Raw genomic sequence first — 17,270 nt, 5'->3', positions numbered from 1 at the left:
GGGTCTACCTACCCCACATGGACTGCAGTGGTTCAAGAACATGGCTCACCACCACCTTCTCAAGGGAAATTAGTGATGGACAATAAATGCTGGCCTGGCCAGTGACACACACCTCACTCCAATCAATTTAAAAATTAAAATTCAGCACCGAGTCACTTTAGGAGTTATTAGGCAAGACGACCAAAATCCTGGTCAAAGAGGTTGGATTTAGGGAGCGTCTTCAAAGAGGGAAGAGAGTTACTGAGACGGAGAGGTTTAGGAAAGGAATTCCAGAGTTCGGGCCTTGGCAGTTTGAAGGTACGGCCACCAATGGTGGAACGATTCAAATTGGGGATGTTCAAGAGGCCAGAATTAGCGGATCACAGATATTGGAGGATTGTGGAGCTGGAGGAGATTGCAGAGATAGGGAGGGGTTATTTGTGGAAGACAATTCCAAAATTCTACCACCCTTTGTGTGTAGAAATGTTTATAGATTTCAGCCTGAAAGAATTTTAGCTTAATTTTCTATTTTTAGACTGTGCCCCTCGTCCCAGGTTCCCACAACCAGTGAGAAGATTTTCTCTCTCTCTACCCCATCAGCTTCCAGGATTATCTTATAAACTTTGATCAACTCACCCCTTACCCTTCTTAATTCCAGGGATACAGAGTAAAGCTCTGTCTACACGGTCCCATCAAATGCTGCCAAGCCAAGTTATCTGCAGAGTAAATCTCTGTCTTCTCTGTTCTATCAAACACTCCCAGGGCAGGTACAGTGTGGGGTTAGATACAGAGTAAAGCTGCCTCTGTATATGCCTCTCATTCTCCTCCTCCATCCAGATGGAGAGAATAACAGTGAGAAAGACAGGGATAGATATAGAGAGAGAATAAGAGAGAGAGGGAAGGATAGCAATGGGGAGAGAGTACCAGGGAGAAAGAGGAAGAGATTGGGATGGAGAGTGTCGGTCAGTGTTCCTGCAAAGCTGTGTGCAGCAGCCTGGAAGGTACCACGCAGGTCCTGTTCCCTGATAAATTACACACGGCTGCAAAGATTCTTCAAATGTTTAAAGGGACTGTTCACGAAAGAAAAATGGCTACGAACAACAACTAAATTTTCACGGGAACATTGGAGCCAGCTGCGGATACGGGTTTATTACCAGCCTGCATAAGGAAGTGCACCCTCTGCAGATGTGGTGTCACCGAAAGTAGCCGACTTAAAATGGCAAACTGATGTATGTGGAGTTTTACTGAGGTTCTGAGAGAGGAGAGAGAAACAAGCATAGACACACACACACACACACACACACACACACACACACACACACACACACACACACACACACACACACACACACACACACACACACACACACACACAGAAACAACAGTATAACTAAGGGACAGAGAGTGACAACAGAATATTTCAATTTCCAAAAGGCATCCGAGAAGGTGAATCTCAGATTTAAAAATGAACAATTGATTTAACATCAACGTGCGTTTACAGAAGACAGTTCCAAACTAACACCACCTTTAGTGTGTAGAGGTATTTCCTAACTTCACTCCTGAAAGGTCTGCCTCGAATTTTTAGACTATGCTCACTCGTCCCAGAGTCCCCAACCTACCGAAATAGTTTCTCCCAAACTACCCCATCAGATCCACTGCATTGATGCATTAAGGGAGAGAGAGAGAGAGAGAAAGATAGAGAGATGGGGTGAGGGAAAGAAAGAGAGAAAGAGAGAGAGAGAGACGGGCTGAGGGAGGGGGAGAGAGACACACAAAGGGTGAGGGGGGAGAGAGAGAGACAGGGTGAGGGGGAGAAAGATCGAGAGAGAGGGAGAGTTAGAGAGAGAGAGATGGGCTGAGGGAGAGAGACAGAAACAAGTTGAGGGAGGGAGAGAGAGAGAGTCGGGTGAGGAGGTTCTTCACTTTGGTAGGAAGAATAGAAACACAGAACATTTTTCAAATGGTGAGAAACGATGAAATGTTGGTGTTCAGAGGGATTTGGGTGTCCTTGTACACAAAGCACAGAAAGTTAACACACAGGTACAGCAAATGGAGTGTTGGCCTTTATTGCAAAGGGGTTAGAGTACAAGAGTGAGGAAGTCTTGCTGTAATGGGACAGGGTTTGGTGAGCCCACACCTGGAGTACTGTGTGCAGTCCTGGTCTCAGTACTGAAGGATGGATATACTTGTCTTAGAGGTGAGGAGGAGAGAGAGAGAGAGAGAGACGGACTGGGTGAGGGAGAAGGTGAGGATTAAAAAGTCCCAAAGGTGCTACATAGGGTTCATTATAAAACAAAATCTGACCCCAAACCCACAGAAGTTGAGATTAAGGCTGATGACCAAACGCTTGGTCAAAAAGGTTAGTTTTAAGGAACGTCTTTAAGCAGGAATGAGAGACAGAAAGACGGAGAGGTTGAGGGAAGGAATTCCCCAGTGTTAACAGGCAGTGACATTAATTCCTGATTGCCGGTAGAGATTTGTTAGGAAAGGGTATTAATGTTTACGGAGCCGAGACAGCTCGATGTGGAGAAGGAGCAAATCAGCCATGACCTGAGTGAATGGGCTGGACAGGTTGGAGGGGCCGAATGGCCTCATCCTGTCTTCCTCAGGGCTTTAGTAATATCACTGCCAATGTACTGATGGTTTCCTGTTCGAAAAGAGCTGACCAGGTCGGGGGTTCTCTCTGATCTCCCCTAAACCCTCCCGCCAGCCTTGGAACGACTCATAGATTCATGTCTAATGGAACTGAAACATACAAGATTCTGAGGGGACTTTACAGGGCGGATGCTGGGAGGATGTTCCCCTTGTGGGGGAGTCTAGAACGAGGGGGCACAGTTTAAAAATAAAGGGTCTCCCATTTATGACAAAGATGGGGAGGAATTTTTTTTCTCTCAGTGGTTGATTAGACTTTGGAATTCTCTTCCCCAGAGAGCAGTGGAGGTTGGATCATTGAATATATTCAAGGCTGAGTTAGACAGATTTATCATCGACAAGGGAGTCAAGGGTTATGGGGGGCAGACAGGAAAGTGGAGTTAAGGTCACTATCAGATCAGTCATGATCTTAGAGAATGGCAGAACAGGCTCAATGGGCTGAATGGCCTACTCCTGTTCCTATCTCTTCGGATCTTGTGTATAAAATGGAGGGTTTTCTCTCCACTTTTTAAGCCATTTTTATAGCAGAGACAGGGCCATGTGTAATATAAACAGAGACAGGGTCTAGTGCAGACCTAACTAGTGCATTGATAACTGAGACTAGTGTAAAAGGTATCGAGGATACAGAATTCTAAATATACATTCAGGGGAACTTTTTCAGGCCAGTACATAGCAAGGACAACAAGAGATGGGTCAGTTTTACACTTCGTTTTAGGGAATGAAGCTGGTCCGGTGGAAGGTGATTTAGAAAAAGTGGACTGGAAAAAGCTACTTGAAGGTAAATGAGTGTCAGAGCAGTGAGAGGGAATCATTTCAACTTGGAGGATTTATTATTCCAGAGTTATTTTTTATTTTCAGAGAAATTCAAATTCACAAGAACCCAATGTGGGATTTGAACTCCTGCTTTTTCAGTCATTAGCTCAGGCTTTCAGATTACAAACTGTAAAAGACATTCACCTTCCTCCTGTTGTTGTCTGACTGTCTCAGCTTTTGTATATTGTCCCCAATCTTGTTCTTTCATGTGTCTAAAGACTTTGATGTTATTCAGACATTGGTAAACCACTTCATTCTCTCAGGACATCGGCTTAAAGACATTCAGGGACACAATCCACAATCTAATTCACACCCTATTCAAGCAACCAAAATCTTCAACTCCATTCAAACACCCCGATATCCTGTCCCTGCACAGATAACTGACAGTTCCACAAAGCAGGAATGTCTGAATGAGAAACCACATTTACCTGACACAATCCAAGCTCCAAATTGAATCATTAAGATATCGAAAATACCACAGAAATGTGACTTGTTCCTTGTAACAGTGAGACTGAAACATTTCAGGGAACTATTCAACCAAGAAGGATTCCGAGAAAAGTCAGGATCGGTATTGAAAGAGAAAGAGAGAGAGTGAAATGGGGAGAGAAAGAAAGAGACTGTCAGCTCCTGTATGTGTAAGGCCTCTCTCTTCCTGCACCCATTTTAACATTGTACCATTTAGTTTATATTGCCTCTCCCAGTCTTCCTTCCAAAATCCATCACTTCACATTTCTCAGCATTGAAGTTAACCTGCCTGTGTCTGTCCAATGATAGGTTGGATAGTAAACTGTCAAGAGGACATGAAGAGTCTACAAAGAGATTTCGATCGGTAAAGTGAGTGGACAAACATTTGGCAGATGGAGTAGAATGTGTCAGGAAGAATAAATAGCAGTATATTATTGAAATGGAGAGAGACTGCAGAACTGTACGGTACAGAGGGATCTGGGGGTCCTGGTACATGAATCACTAAATGTTACTATGCAGGTACAGCGAGTGGTTCGAAGGCAAATGGAACTGTGTTGTTTATTACAAGGGGAATAGAATATAAAAGTAGGGAAGTGTTGTTACAGCTGTACAGGACCTTAGTTAGACCACATATGGAGTAATGTGGACTGTTTTGGTCTCCTTACTTAATCAAGGATATAACTGCATTAGAAGCAGTTCAGAGAAGGTTCACTCGACTGATACCTGGGATGAAGGGGTTATCTTATGAGGAAAGGTTGAACAGGTTGGGCCGATACCCACTGGAGTTTAGAAGTATGAGAGGTGATCTTATTGAAACATCTCAGGTCCTGAGGGGAACTGGACAGGGTGGATGCTGAGAGGATGTTTCCCCTTGTCGGGGAGTCCAGAACGAGGGGACACAGTTTAAAATGAGGGCTCTCCCATTTAAGACTGAGATGAGGAGAAATGTTTTTCTCTCAGAGGGTGGTTAGTCTGTGGAATTCTCTTCCCCAGAGAGCAGTGGAGGCTGGATCATTGAATATATTCAAGGCTGAGTTAGATAGATTTATGATCAACCAGGGAGTCGAGGGTTATGGGGGGCAGACAGGAAAGTGGAGTTGAGTTCCCAATCAGATCAGCCATCGAATGGGAGAGCAGGCTCGATGGGCTGAATGGCCTACTCCTGCTCCTAATTCATTTGTTTTTGTGTGTTCCATTTCACCAGACTGCCTCTATCCTCCTGAAGTCTGCTACTAGTCCCTTCCCTGTTTATTACATTATAGATGTCACAAACATTGGTAAACATTGAAGTTATGCCCTGGAAACCCAAGTCCAAGTTATTAGTATATATCAAAAAGATCAGTGGTCCTAATATAAACCTCCACTGTATATCTCCCTCCAGTCTGAAACAACCATTGTCCACTCTCTCAGCCAATGTCATATCCACTCAGCCACTGCCCCTTTCATCCATGGAGCACCAATATTGATAACTAGTCAATTAGGAGGCACCATTAAGTCCTCCCCATGAGGACACTGGTCCCAGACCTCTCTGCTTGCACTCTCCCATCAAAATTCCCCAGACAGGTACAGCATGGATTAGATACAGAGTAATGCTCCTTCTACACTGTCCCATCCAACACTCCCAGGGCAGGAACATCATGGGGTGGATACAGAGTGAATCTCACTCTACACTGTCCGAAATAGACAGAGAGAGAGAGACAGAAAGAGAAAGAGAGAGACACAGACAGACAGGGAGACTGGGAGTGAAAGAAGGATATTTAACATCGGATATAGGAAGAGGAGGAGGCAATTTAACCCCTCAACCCTGTTCCAGCATTCAATGAGATCAGGGCTGATCTGTGATCTAACTAACACCATATATCCCACCTTTGACCCTTATCTCTTAATACCTTTTGTTAACAAGAATCTATCAATCCCAGATTTAAAAATTAACAATGAAGCCAGCATGAATTCCTGTTTGCAGAAGAGAGATCTAAAATGACAAAGAAATCCAAAGGAATGATTGGACAGGCTGGGGTTGTTTTCTTTGGAACAGAGGAGGCTGAGGGGAGATGGAGTTGAGGTGTATAAAATTATGAGGGGCCTCGATAGAGTGGATAGGGAGGACCTATTTACCTTAGCACAGAGGTGCATAAAAAAGGGCACAGATTTCAAAATGTCCACAACCAATATCATGAGGGTGTGATGGCTCCCGCAGTGGAATAAACTTGTTCGATGTTTAAAATGGAGGATATTCCCTCTGGATCTCTCCCGATGTTTCTCTCTCCATATCTATCTCTGATATGTTTGTGCACACAGCAGTGAAGGATTACATCAAATTAATACATCTTACATTCTCCCTTTCAATCCACCCCAACAATATCTCTCTCTCCAATCTTGTCCCTCTCTGCAGCCCTCTCTCTCTGTCTTCATATCTAACCCTCTCTCCCTCTGTCTCTCTCCTAGTGTCAGAGATAGCAGGAGGGAGAGACAGAGAGAGGAAGACAGAGAGAGAATGTTGAAGGAACTGTACTCTCTTCCTAAGCTGTGCTGAACCTGCTCTCGGAGTGTTTGATGGGCTACATTAATCGGCCGTGTACAGTCCTGTATCAGGCTGTGAAGAAGCAGAGCATGTTCAGTACACAACGGGTCAAAGGGAACGATTCACTCCTCTCTGCTACTGGGAAGAGAGACTGACCTTAACATCAAGGCAGCGTTTGACCGAGTGTGGCATCGAGGAGCCCGAGTAAAACTGAAGTCAGTGGGACTCCGCTGGTTGGAATCATACCGAGCACAAAGGAAGATGGTTGTGGATGTTGGAGGTCAATCAGCTCAGTCCCAGGACATCACTGCAGGATTATATCAAATTAATATATCTTACATTCTCCCTTTCAATCCACCCCAACAATATCTCTCTCTCCAACCTTTGGGTAGTGTCCGAGGCCCAACCATCTTCAGCTGCTTCCTCAATGACCTGCCCTCCATTGTAAGGTCAGAAGTGGGGATGTTCACTGATGATTGCACAGTGTTCAGTTCCATTTGCACCTCCTCAGATAATGAAATCCCAGCAGAAAATGCTGGAAATACTGAGTAGGTCAGGCAGCATCTGTGGAGAGAGAAACAGAGTTAGTGATTCAGCTCGATGGTTTCCAGATTTCCAGCATCCACAGTAATTTGCCTCAGATAATGAAGCAATCCATAGCCACATGCACCAAGACCCGGACAACATTCAGGCTTGGGCCGACCAGTGACAAGTAACATTCACGTCACACAAGTGCCAGGCAATGAGCATCTGCAACAAGAGAGAATCCAACCACCTCCCCTTGGCATTCAAAGCATTATCCTATCGCTGAATCCCCCAGCATCAACATCCTGGGGAAACATTGACATCAAACTTAACTGAATGGAAACAGCTTTTGACACATTTCCCAACACGTTTGCTACCAGTTTTCAGGATGAAGCTAAATTCAATTTACAGTTTGCAAGCTCCAAATTGAATCTTTATTATTTCCATATTATCTTGAAAACATTCATCAAATCACCTCAGAACCTTCTAAATTGCAGGGATACAGAGTAAAGCTCCAGCTACACTGTCCCATTAAACATTCCCAATCCAAGCACAATGTTGGGTTAGACACAGAGTAAATTTCCCTCTACACTGTCCCATCACACACTCCCAGGGCAGGAACATCATGGGGTGGATACAGAGTGAATCTCACTCTACACTGTCTGAAACAGAGAGAGAGAGAGAGAAAGAGAGAAACAGAGAGACACAGACCGAGAGGGTGACTGAGAGTGAAAGAAGGATATTTAACATCGGATATAGGAAGAGGAGGAGGCAATTTAACCCCTCAACCCTGTTCCAGCATTCAATGAGATCAGGGCTGATCTGTGATCTAACTAACACCATGTATTCCACCTTTGACCCTTATCTCTTAATACTTTTGGTTAACAAGAATCTATCAATTCCAGAGTTAAAATTAACCAATAAGCCAGCATGAAATTTACACAACCAATATCATGAGGGTGTGATGGCTCCCACAGTGGAATAGCTTGCTGGATGTTTAAAATGGAGGCTATTCCTTCTGGATCATCAAATTCTCACCTTATTGTATCAACCAAAACCTGCAGGTCCATCTATTTCCTGTCTCTGCAAAGATCGCTCACACTTCCCCAATGCAGGAATGTCTGAATGGAAACAGCTTTTGACACATTTCCCAACACGTTAGCCAACACTTTTCAGGATGAGAAGCTACATTCGAAAGAATCCCAGGATCTGTCTCTCTGTCAAGTTTAAAACACTAACCTTACATTAGTGAGGAGTCAGTCTCTGATATAAATGTCCCAGTGCTGTGGTAACATAAAATGGCCACTGAAAACCTAAAATGGCTGACTGATGTTCTGAGAGAGGAGGGAAGGAGAGACAGACAGACAGAAAGAGACACAAAGAGGGAGATACAGACCGAGAGGGTGACCCAGACACCGAGAGTGATAGCAGGATATTTGTCAGAGGACAGAGGAAGAGGAGCAGGCCATTTGGCCCCTCAACCCTGTTCTGTCATTCAATGAGATCATGACTGATCTGTGATCTAACTCCATATACCTGTCTTTGCCCCATATCACTTCATACCTTTTGTCAGTAAAAATCCATCAATCTCAGATTGAAAAATGAACAAGTGTCTCAGCATCGATTGCTGTTTGTGGAAGAGAGTTCCAAACTGATACCACACCTGGTGTGTTGAAATGTTTCTTCATTTCAATCCTGAATGGTTTTTAGACTATGTTTAGATTTTTAGACTATGTTCACAAGTTCTCGACTCTGCAGCCAGTAGGAATAGTTTCTCTCTGTCTACCCGATCAGTTTCCCTTAATATTCTGAAAACTTTGATCAAATCGCCCCTTAATCTTCTAAATTCCAGGGATACTGAGTAAAGCTCCATCTACACTGTCCCATTAAACACTCCCAAGCCAAGCACAGTGTGGGGTTAGACAGAGTAAATTTCCCTCTGCACTGTCCCATCATACACTCCCAGGGCAGGGGCAGCATGGGGTTAGATACAGAGTAAAGACAGGGCCTATTATATTATAAACAGAGAAATGGTCTTGTGCAGTACAAACTGAGACCGGGTGAAACGCAGCAGAAGCAGAGACACACACACAGATACAGACACTGATTCACACACAAACCGACACACAGAGACTGCAAAATCTACACATCAGTAAAAATCAACCAACAGACCCTTCATAAAATATTCCCATATTCTGTCCAATCTGGTGTTGGGGGTTTCGTGTTCTTGTGTGTTCCATTTCACCAGACCGCCTCCATCAGGGAGGTTATGCTGAACATTTATGAAGTTCTGGTTAGGGAACAGAGAGGGAGAGACTGGGATTCAGACGGTAACAAAGAGGGAGAGACTGGGATTCAGAGGCTAACAGAGAGGGAGAGACTGGGATTCAGAGAGTTACAGAGAGGGAGAGACTGGGATTCAGAGGGTAACAGAGAGGGAGAGACTGGGATTCAGAGGGTAACAGAGAGGGAGAGAGTGGGATTCAGAGGCTAACAGAGAGGGAGAGACTGGGATTCAGAGGGTAACAGAGAGGGAGAGACTGGGATTCAGAGGGTAACAGAGAGGGAGAGACTGGGATTTGGAGGGTAACAGAGAGGGAGAGACTGGGATTCAGAGGGTAACAGAGAGGGAGAGACGGGGATTCAGAGGTTAACAGAGAGGGAGAGCCTGGGATTTGGAGGGTAACAGAGAGGGAGAGACTGTGATTCGGAGGGTAACAGAGAGGGAGAGACTGGGATTCAGAGGGTAACAGAGAGGGAGAGACTGGGATTCAGAGGGTAACAGAGAGGGAGAGACTGGGATTCAGAGGGTAACAAAGAGGGAGCGACTGTGATTCAGAGAGTAACAGAGAGGGAGAGACTGGGATTCAGAGGGTAACAGAGAGGGAGAGACTGGGATTCAGAGAGTAACAGAGAGGGAGAGACTGTGATTCGGAGGGTAACAGAGAGGGAGAGACTGGGATTCAGAGGGTAGCAGAGAGGGAGAGACTGGGATTCAGAGGGTAACAGAGAGAGAGAGACTGGGTTTGGAAGGTAATAGAGAGAGAGAGAGGCTGGGATTAAGAGGGTAACAGAGAGGGAGAGACTGGGATTCAGAGGGTAACAGAGAGGGAGAGACTGGGATTCAGAGGGTAACAGAGAGGGAGAGACTGGGATTCAGAGTGTAACAGAGGGACAAACAGAGATGGAGAGAGAAGACAGGAGGGAGACAAAGTCCAGTGTTCGTAACACATGGATAAAGAGGAACCGAGAGGTGAGACAGGGCTTGAGAGAGTAAAAGACAGAGGAAGGAGAGACAGAGATGGAGATTACCAGCAAGAGTAAATCTCCAGCACTTCCTTCATGCTTATCACTCCTTTTCTCTGTTCCTCTCTCTCCATCTATATCCGATGTTTCACAGGAGAGAGAGAGAGAGGGAGAGAGAGTGGGAGAGAGAGTGGAAGGAACTGTACTCTATCTAATACATGCTGAACCTGCTCTGGGAGTGTTTAATGGGACATGTTAATCTGTCATTCACTGTCCTGTACCAAGCTGTGAAGATGATAACACAGCAGGTAAAACAGAACCATTCACTCTTGTCTGCTATTCTATGACCCATATGTGTCTCATATGATCCAATAGATCAGAGAGTGAGGTGAGAGTAACTGCCCTTAACCTCAAGGCAGCATTTGACTGTGTGTGGCATCACAGAGCCTGAGTAGAGTTGAAGTCAGTCGGAATCAGGGGGAAAACTCTCCACTGACTGGAATCATACCGAGCACAAAGGAAGATGGTTGTGGTTGTTGGAGGTCAAAATCTCAGTCCCAGGACATCACTGCAGGAGTTCCTCAGGGTAGTGTCCGAGGCCCAACCATCTTCAGCTGCTTCCTCAATGACCTGCCCTCCATCGTAAGGTCAGAAGTGGGGATGTTCACTGATGATTACACAGTGTTCAGTTCCATTTACAGATCAGGCAGCATCTGTGGAGAGAGAAACACAATCAGCCATTCAGCTCGATGGTTTCCAGATTTCCAGCATCCACAGTATTTTGCTTCAGATAATGAAGCAGTTCATAGCTGCATGTACCATGACCTGTGTTGCAGGTTTAGTGTGAGTGTTTTAGGGGTGAGTGTTGGATCAGTGTTTGATATTTTCAAACTGCAGTGACATTCTCAACAAGGGCAAGAGTTAAAGGTTCAAAATTAACCAAGAAATGGCTGAAAGCATTGCTGTCCTGAGAGAGAGTGAGGGAGAGATGAAAGGAGAGAGAGAGAGAAAGAGAGAGGGAGTGATGGTGTCATAGAAACACAGTCGGAGTCATAGACGGAGAAAGAGAGACAGGGAGAGACAGACAGTGAGAGAGGGACAGAGAAAGAGAGACACGGAGAGAGGGAGAGACAGAAGCACAGAGCGAGGGAGAAACAGAGACAGTGATAGGGAAAGAAAATGAGGGAGACAGTGATAGGGGCAGAGACCGAGGCTGAGACAGAGACAGAGAGGGGGAGAGACAGAGGGAGATTGCAATGGAGAGTGTCAGTCAATATTCCCACAAAGCTGTGTGCAGCATCGTTGAAGGGATGACACAGCGAGAGATTGGGATTGAGAGGGTACAGAGGGAGATAGAGAGAGAAGAGGAGAGAGATAAACATGGCGTAGTGGTAGAGTGGGGAACTAGCGACTGAGTGAGTAAGAGAGAGATTAACAGTAAGAGTAGCTCTCCACTTCTCTCTCCATGCCTATCTCTCCCTTTCTCACTGTTACACTCTCTCCATCTATATTTCTCCCTCTCTCCTGGTGTTTCACACTCGATGCCTATTTCCTGTACATCTGTGTACACAGGATTACCTCAAACTGTGATTATATTTGACATTTGCCCTTTCGATCTAACCTCACAACGTGACTGTCTCCAACATTATCTCTGTGTCTGTGAACAGCAGGACCTTGGAGTGAATGTTCACTGATTCCTGAGGCTGACAGGACAGTTGGATAAGCTGGTTAGGAAGGGATAAGGGAGACTTTCATTTCCCGACCAGCGGTAACAATCTCTCAGTGTCGACCCGATCCAGTCCCTTTAGAATCTGATATGTTTCAATGAGATCACCTCTCATTCTTCTAAACTCCAGATAATACAGGTCCAATTTACTCAGCCTCTCATCATAGGACAATGGCAGAGAAACTAAACAAATACTTTTTGTCTGTCTACATGTTCTCAGTCATGCTCTGTCATCTTCCTCGAATCATTGAACACTGCAGTTTATGGATATTTCACTGTTTGCTGTTGAGCTGATGAATTTGTTTGATTGGCAGTGATAATATTTTTGGACCATTGTATTGAGTCCAATGGGTTGCAACCAGGATTACTGGGTGATTTCTCTCTGCAACTTTTAATCTTTAATAAAGCTTATCTGGGCATTAAACTGCAATCTGTTTTTATATGTCTGACTCCACTCATTCTCCCGGGGATAAAGTTACTTTTGTCTGGTTGTCCACCCAATTAAATGACTGTTTGACACGGCAAGACTTTCTTTACTTTGAACGTGTGCTGATCTCTCTCTCTCTCTTTCCCACACACACTCTCTCTCTGCCCACATCTATCCCGGACTTTCCCTCTCTCTCTGACGGACACTCTATCTCTCATTCATTTTTCACTCTTTTTGTACACCCTGTGTCTGCTCTTTTCCTCTAATTTCTCATTTTCCTTCCCACTCTCTCTCCATCTCTGTCTCTCTCTCGCTCTGTTACTCTCACCTCACCTTTATCTCTCCATTGATCTGTTCCCTCACTCTCAAACTCTACCTCTCCCTCACTCTCCACCTTCCTTTCTCTTTGATCTCTCTTCACATCTCTCTATCACACTCTCTTCATCTCTGTCCAATTGAGGAGATTCTCCCTCCATTTCTCACCATCTCTTGCTCCCTCACTCTCTCCCTATCACCTATTTTCTCTCAGTCTCTCCATCTCTCTATTATTCTTTCAATCTCATTTCTCTTTCCTTCCATCACTCTCTCTTTTCTATTTCCCTCTCTATTACTTGCTCTCTAACTCTCTTGCTCTGTCTGTCCATGTTGGGTCCCTTTAAGAGTTTGGGACAGTTCTGGTGGTGCATGGTCCCTTTAAGAGTCTGGTGCGGACCCCTCCCCCACCCCGGGTGATCACATGTCGCCCAAACCGCGGCTGCGCAGAGGCCGGAGGTACCTGTTCACATCCAAACACGTGGGGCGACGCAGCCAATCAGAGCTCAGTGACGCCTTGGCGGGACTGAGGCGTCAAAAGCCGCCATGTTTGCGTGACGTCGCCCGCCGGCCGTTTATTATCGTAAAAAAGCAGCTGAAAGGAAAAGGAGAAGCGGATTCAGTTCTCGATCTCAATGGAGGAAACTTTAAAGTCTGAGCCGAGGGAGGATGCAAAAAAGCGGCGTTTAACGCGTTTGTGGAGGTGCGCATGTGCGAACCTCCTCCCAGAGGGCAGCGCGGCCTGTCCTGCAGATAGGGGCCTTTCCTAGGCGTGGGGCATTGTGGGAGCCGCATGACGCCATTGCCCCCTCGTTAACTCAGTCAAAATCAACTCATTCCCTCTGAGCTCTCTATCCCTCCTTTTCATATTGCAGGCTGCAACGGGCTTTGTTGATAACAATTCCACCATCCCGGGTGTGATCAGATACTCTGTCCCTTCGCAAACGATTTCCTGTCCCTCCAACAGCTTGTGCCATTGCCCGATTTATGGGTGTGTTTTCCCCTTCTGATGTTGAACTTTTTAGTGGCTTTTCTCCTACTGAAGTTGTTGTTTTATTTGTTTTTGTTTGTCCTCAGGAAGCTGTTCATTTCCCGTAGAAATTATTGCATTTGTTGATGCTTTTTCTCCTGTTCAGGTTGTTGTTGCATTTGTTGGTGTTTTTCTCCTGTTCAGGTTGTTGTTACATTTGTTGGTGTTGCCCTCCTGTTGAGGTTGTTGTTGCATTTGTTGGTGTTTTTCTCCTGTTGAGGTTGTTGTTACATTTGTTTGTGTATCCCTCCTGTTGAGGTTGTTGTTACATTTGTTGGTGTTTTTTCTCCTGTTGAGGTTGTTGTTACATTTGCTGGTGTTTTTCTGCTGTTGAGGTTGTTATTGAATTGATTTGAAAAACACGTTTGCTAACACTTTTCAAGATGAGAAGCTGCATTCAACTGAACACCAGGATCTGTTTCTCTGTCACGCTTAAAGCACTACCTTCCATTAGTGAGGAGTCAGTCTCTGAAATCAATGTCCCAGTGCTGTGGTAACATAAAATTGCCACTGAAAATAAAAACAGCTGACTGATGTTCGGAGAGAGGAGAGAAAGAGAGACAGACAGACAGAAAGAGACACAATCTGTAACCTCATGGCCTGGCATATCTGCCACTCTACCATGACCATCAAGCCAGGAGACCAACCCTGGTTCAATGAAGAGTGCAGGAGGGCATGCCAGGAGCAGCACCAGGCATACCTCAAAATGAGGTGTCAACCTGGGGAAGCTACAACACAGGACTATCTGCATGCCAAACTGCGTAGGCAGCATTCTATAGACAGAGCTAAGCGATCCCATAACCAACAGATCAGATCTAAGTTCTGCAGTCCTGCCATAACCAGCCATGAATGGTGGTGGACAATTAAACAACTAACCGGAGGAGATGGCTCCACAAATATCGCCATCCTCAATGATGGGGGAGCCCAGCACATCAGTGCGAAAGATAAGGCAGAAGCATTTGCAACAATCTTCAGCCAGAAGTGCCCAGTTGAAGATCCATCTCGGCCTCCTCCTGAAGTCCCCAGCATTACAGAGGTCAGACTTCAGCCAATTCGATTCACTCCGCGTGATATCAAGAAACGACTGAAGACACTGGACACTGCAAAGGCTATGGGTCCTGACAATATTTTGGCAATAGCACTGAAGACTTGTGCTCCAGAACTTGCCGCACCCCTGGCCAAGCTGTTCCAGTATAGCTACAACACTGACATCTACCCGGCAATGTGGAAAATTGCCCAGGTATGTCCTGTACACAAAAAGCAGGACAAGCCCAACCCGGCCAATTATCGCCCCATCAGTCTACTCTCAATCATCAGTAAAGTGATGGAAGGTGTCATCAACAGTGCCATCAAGCAGCACTTGCTTAGCAATAACCTGCTCAGTGACGCTCAGTTTGGGTCCCACCAGGGCCACTCAGCTCCTGACCTCATTACAGCCTTGGTTCAAAAATGGAAAAAAGAGCTGAAGTCAAGAGGTGAGGTGAGAGTGACTGCCCTTGACATCAAGGCAGCATTTGACCGAGTATGGCATCAAGGAGCCCTAGCAAAACTGAGGTCAATGGGAATCAGGGGGAAAACCCTCCACCTGCTGGAGTCATACCTAGCGCAAAGGAAGATGGTTGTGGTTGTTGGAGATCAATCATCTGAGCTCCAGGACATCACTGCAGGAGTTCCTCAGGGTAGTGTTCTAGGCCAAACCATCTTCAGCTGCTTCATCAATGACCTTCCTTCAATCATAAGGTCAGAAGTGGGGATGTTCGCTGATGATTGCACAATCTTCAGCACCATTCGTGACTCCTCAGATACTGAAGCAGTCCGTATAGAAATGCAGCAAGACCTGGACAATATCCAGGCTTGGGCTGATAAGTGGCAAGTAACATTCGTGCCACACAAATGCCAGGCAATGACCATCTCCAACAAGAGAGAATCTAACCATCTCCCCTTGACATTCAATGGCATTACCATCGCTGAATCCCCAACTATCAACATCCTAGGGGTTACCATTGACCAGAAACTGAACTGGAGTAGCCATATAAACACATGGCTACAAGAGCAGGACAGAGGCTAGGAATCCTGTGGCTAGTAACTCACCTCCTGACTCCCCAAAGCCTGTCCACCATCTACAAGGTACAAGTCAGGAGAGTGATGGAATACTCTCCTCTTGCCTGAATTGGTGCAGCTCCAACAACACTCAAGAAGCTCGACACCATCCAGGACAAAGCAGCCCGCTTGATTGGCACCCCATCCACAAACATTCACTCCATCCACCACCAACGCACAGTGACAGCAGTGTGTACCATCTACAAGATGCACTGCAGCAATGCACCAAGGTTACTCAGGCAGCACCTTCCAAACCCGCGACCTCTACCAACTAGAAGGACGAGGGCAGCAAATGCGTGGGAACATCACCACCTGCATGTTCCCCTCCAAGTCACCCACCATCCTGAATTGGAACTATATCGCCGTTCCTTCACTGTCACTGGGTCAAAATCCTGGAACACCCTTCCTAACAGCACTGTGGGAATACCTACCTCACATGGACTGCAGTGGTTCAAGAAGGCAGCTCACCACCACCATCTGAAGGGCATTTAGGGATGGGCAATAAGTGCTGGCTTGGCCAGCGACGCCCTCATCCCATGAATGAATGAAAAAAAAGGATGCTGGGAGGATGTTCCCCTTGTGGGGGAGTCTAGAACGAGGGGGCACAGTTTAAAAATAAAGGGTCTCCCATTTATGACAAAGATGGGGAGGAATTTTTTTTATCTCAGTGGGTGGTTTGACTTTGGAATTCTCTTCCCCAGAGAGCAGTGGAGGTTGGGTCATTGAATATATTCAAGGCTGAGTTAGACAGATTTATCATCGACAAGGGAGTCAAGGGTTATGGGGGGCAGACAGGAAAGTGGAGTTAAGGTCACTATCAGATCAGTCATGATCTTAGAGAATGGCAGAACAGGCTCAATGGGCTGAATGGCCTACTCCTGTTCCTATCTCTTCGGATCTTGTGTATAAAATGGAGGGTTTTCTCTCCACTTTTTAAGCCATTTTTATAGCAGAGACAGGGCCTTGTGTAATATAAACAGAGACAGGGTCTAGTGCAGACCTAACTAGTGCATTGATAACTGAGACTAGTGTAAAAGGTATCGAGGATACAGAATTCTAAATATACATTCAGGGGAACTTTTTCAGGCCAGTACATAGCAAGGACAACAAGAGATGGGTCAGTTTTACACTTAGTTTTAGGGAATGAAGCTGGGCCGGTGGAAGGTGATTTAGAAAAAGTGGACTGGAAAAAGCTACTTGAAGGTAAATGAGTGTCAGAGCAGTGAGAGGGAATCACTTCAACTTGGAGGATTTATTTCAGGGAACTATTCAACCAAGAAGGATTCCGAGAAAAGTCAGGATCAGGATTGAAAGAGAAAGAGAGAGAGTGAAATGGGGAGAGAGAGAGAGAGAGAGAGAGACTGTCAGCTCCTGTATGTGTAAGGCCTCTCTCTTCCTGCACCCATTTTAACATTGTACCATTTAGTTTATATTGCCTCTCCCAGTCTTCCTTCCAAAATCCATCACTTCACAT

The sequence above is a fragment of the Heterodontus francisci genome, unplaced genomic scaffold (genome assembly GCF_036365525.1).
Source record: "Heterodontus francisci isolate sHetFra1 unplaced genomic scaffold, sHetFra1.hap1 HAP1_SCAFFOLD_454, whole genome shotgun sequence".
Classification (NCBI taxonomy): domain Eukaryota; kingdom Metazoa; phylum Chordata; class Chondrichthyes; order Heterodontiformes; family Heterodontidae; genus Heterodontus; species Heterodontus francisci.
The sequence above is the reverse complement of the archived record's forward strand: the minus strand, read 5'-3'. Positions refer to the sequence as shown.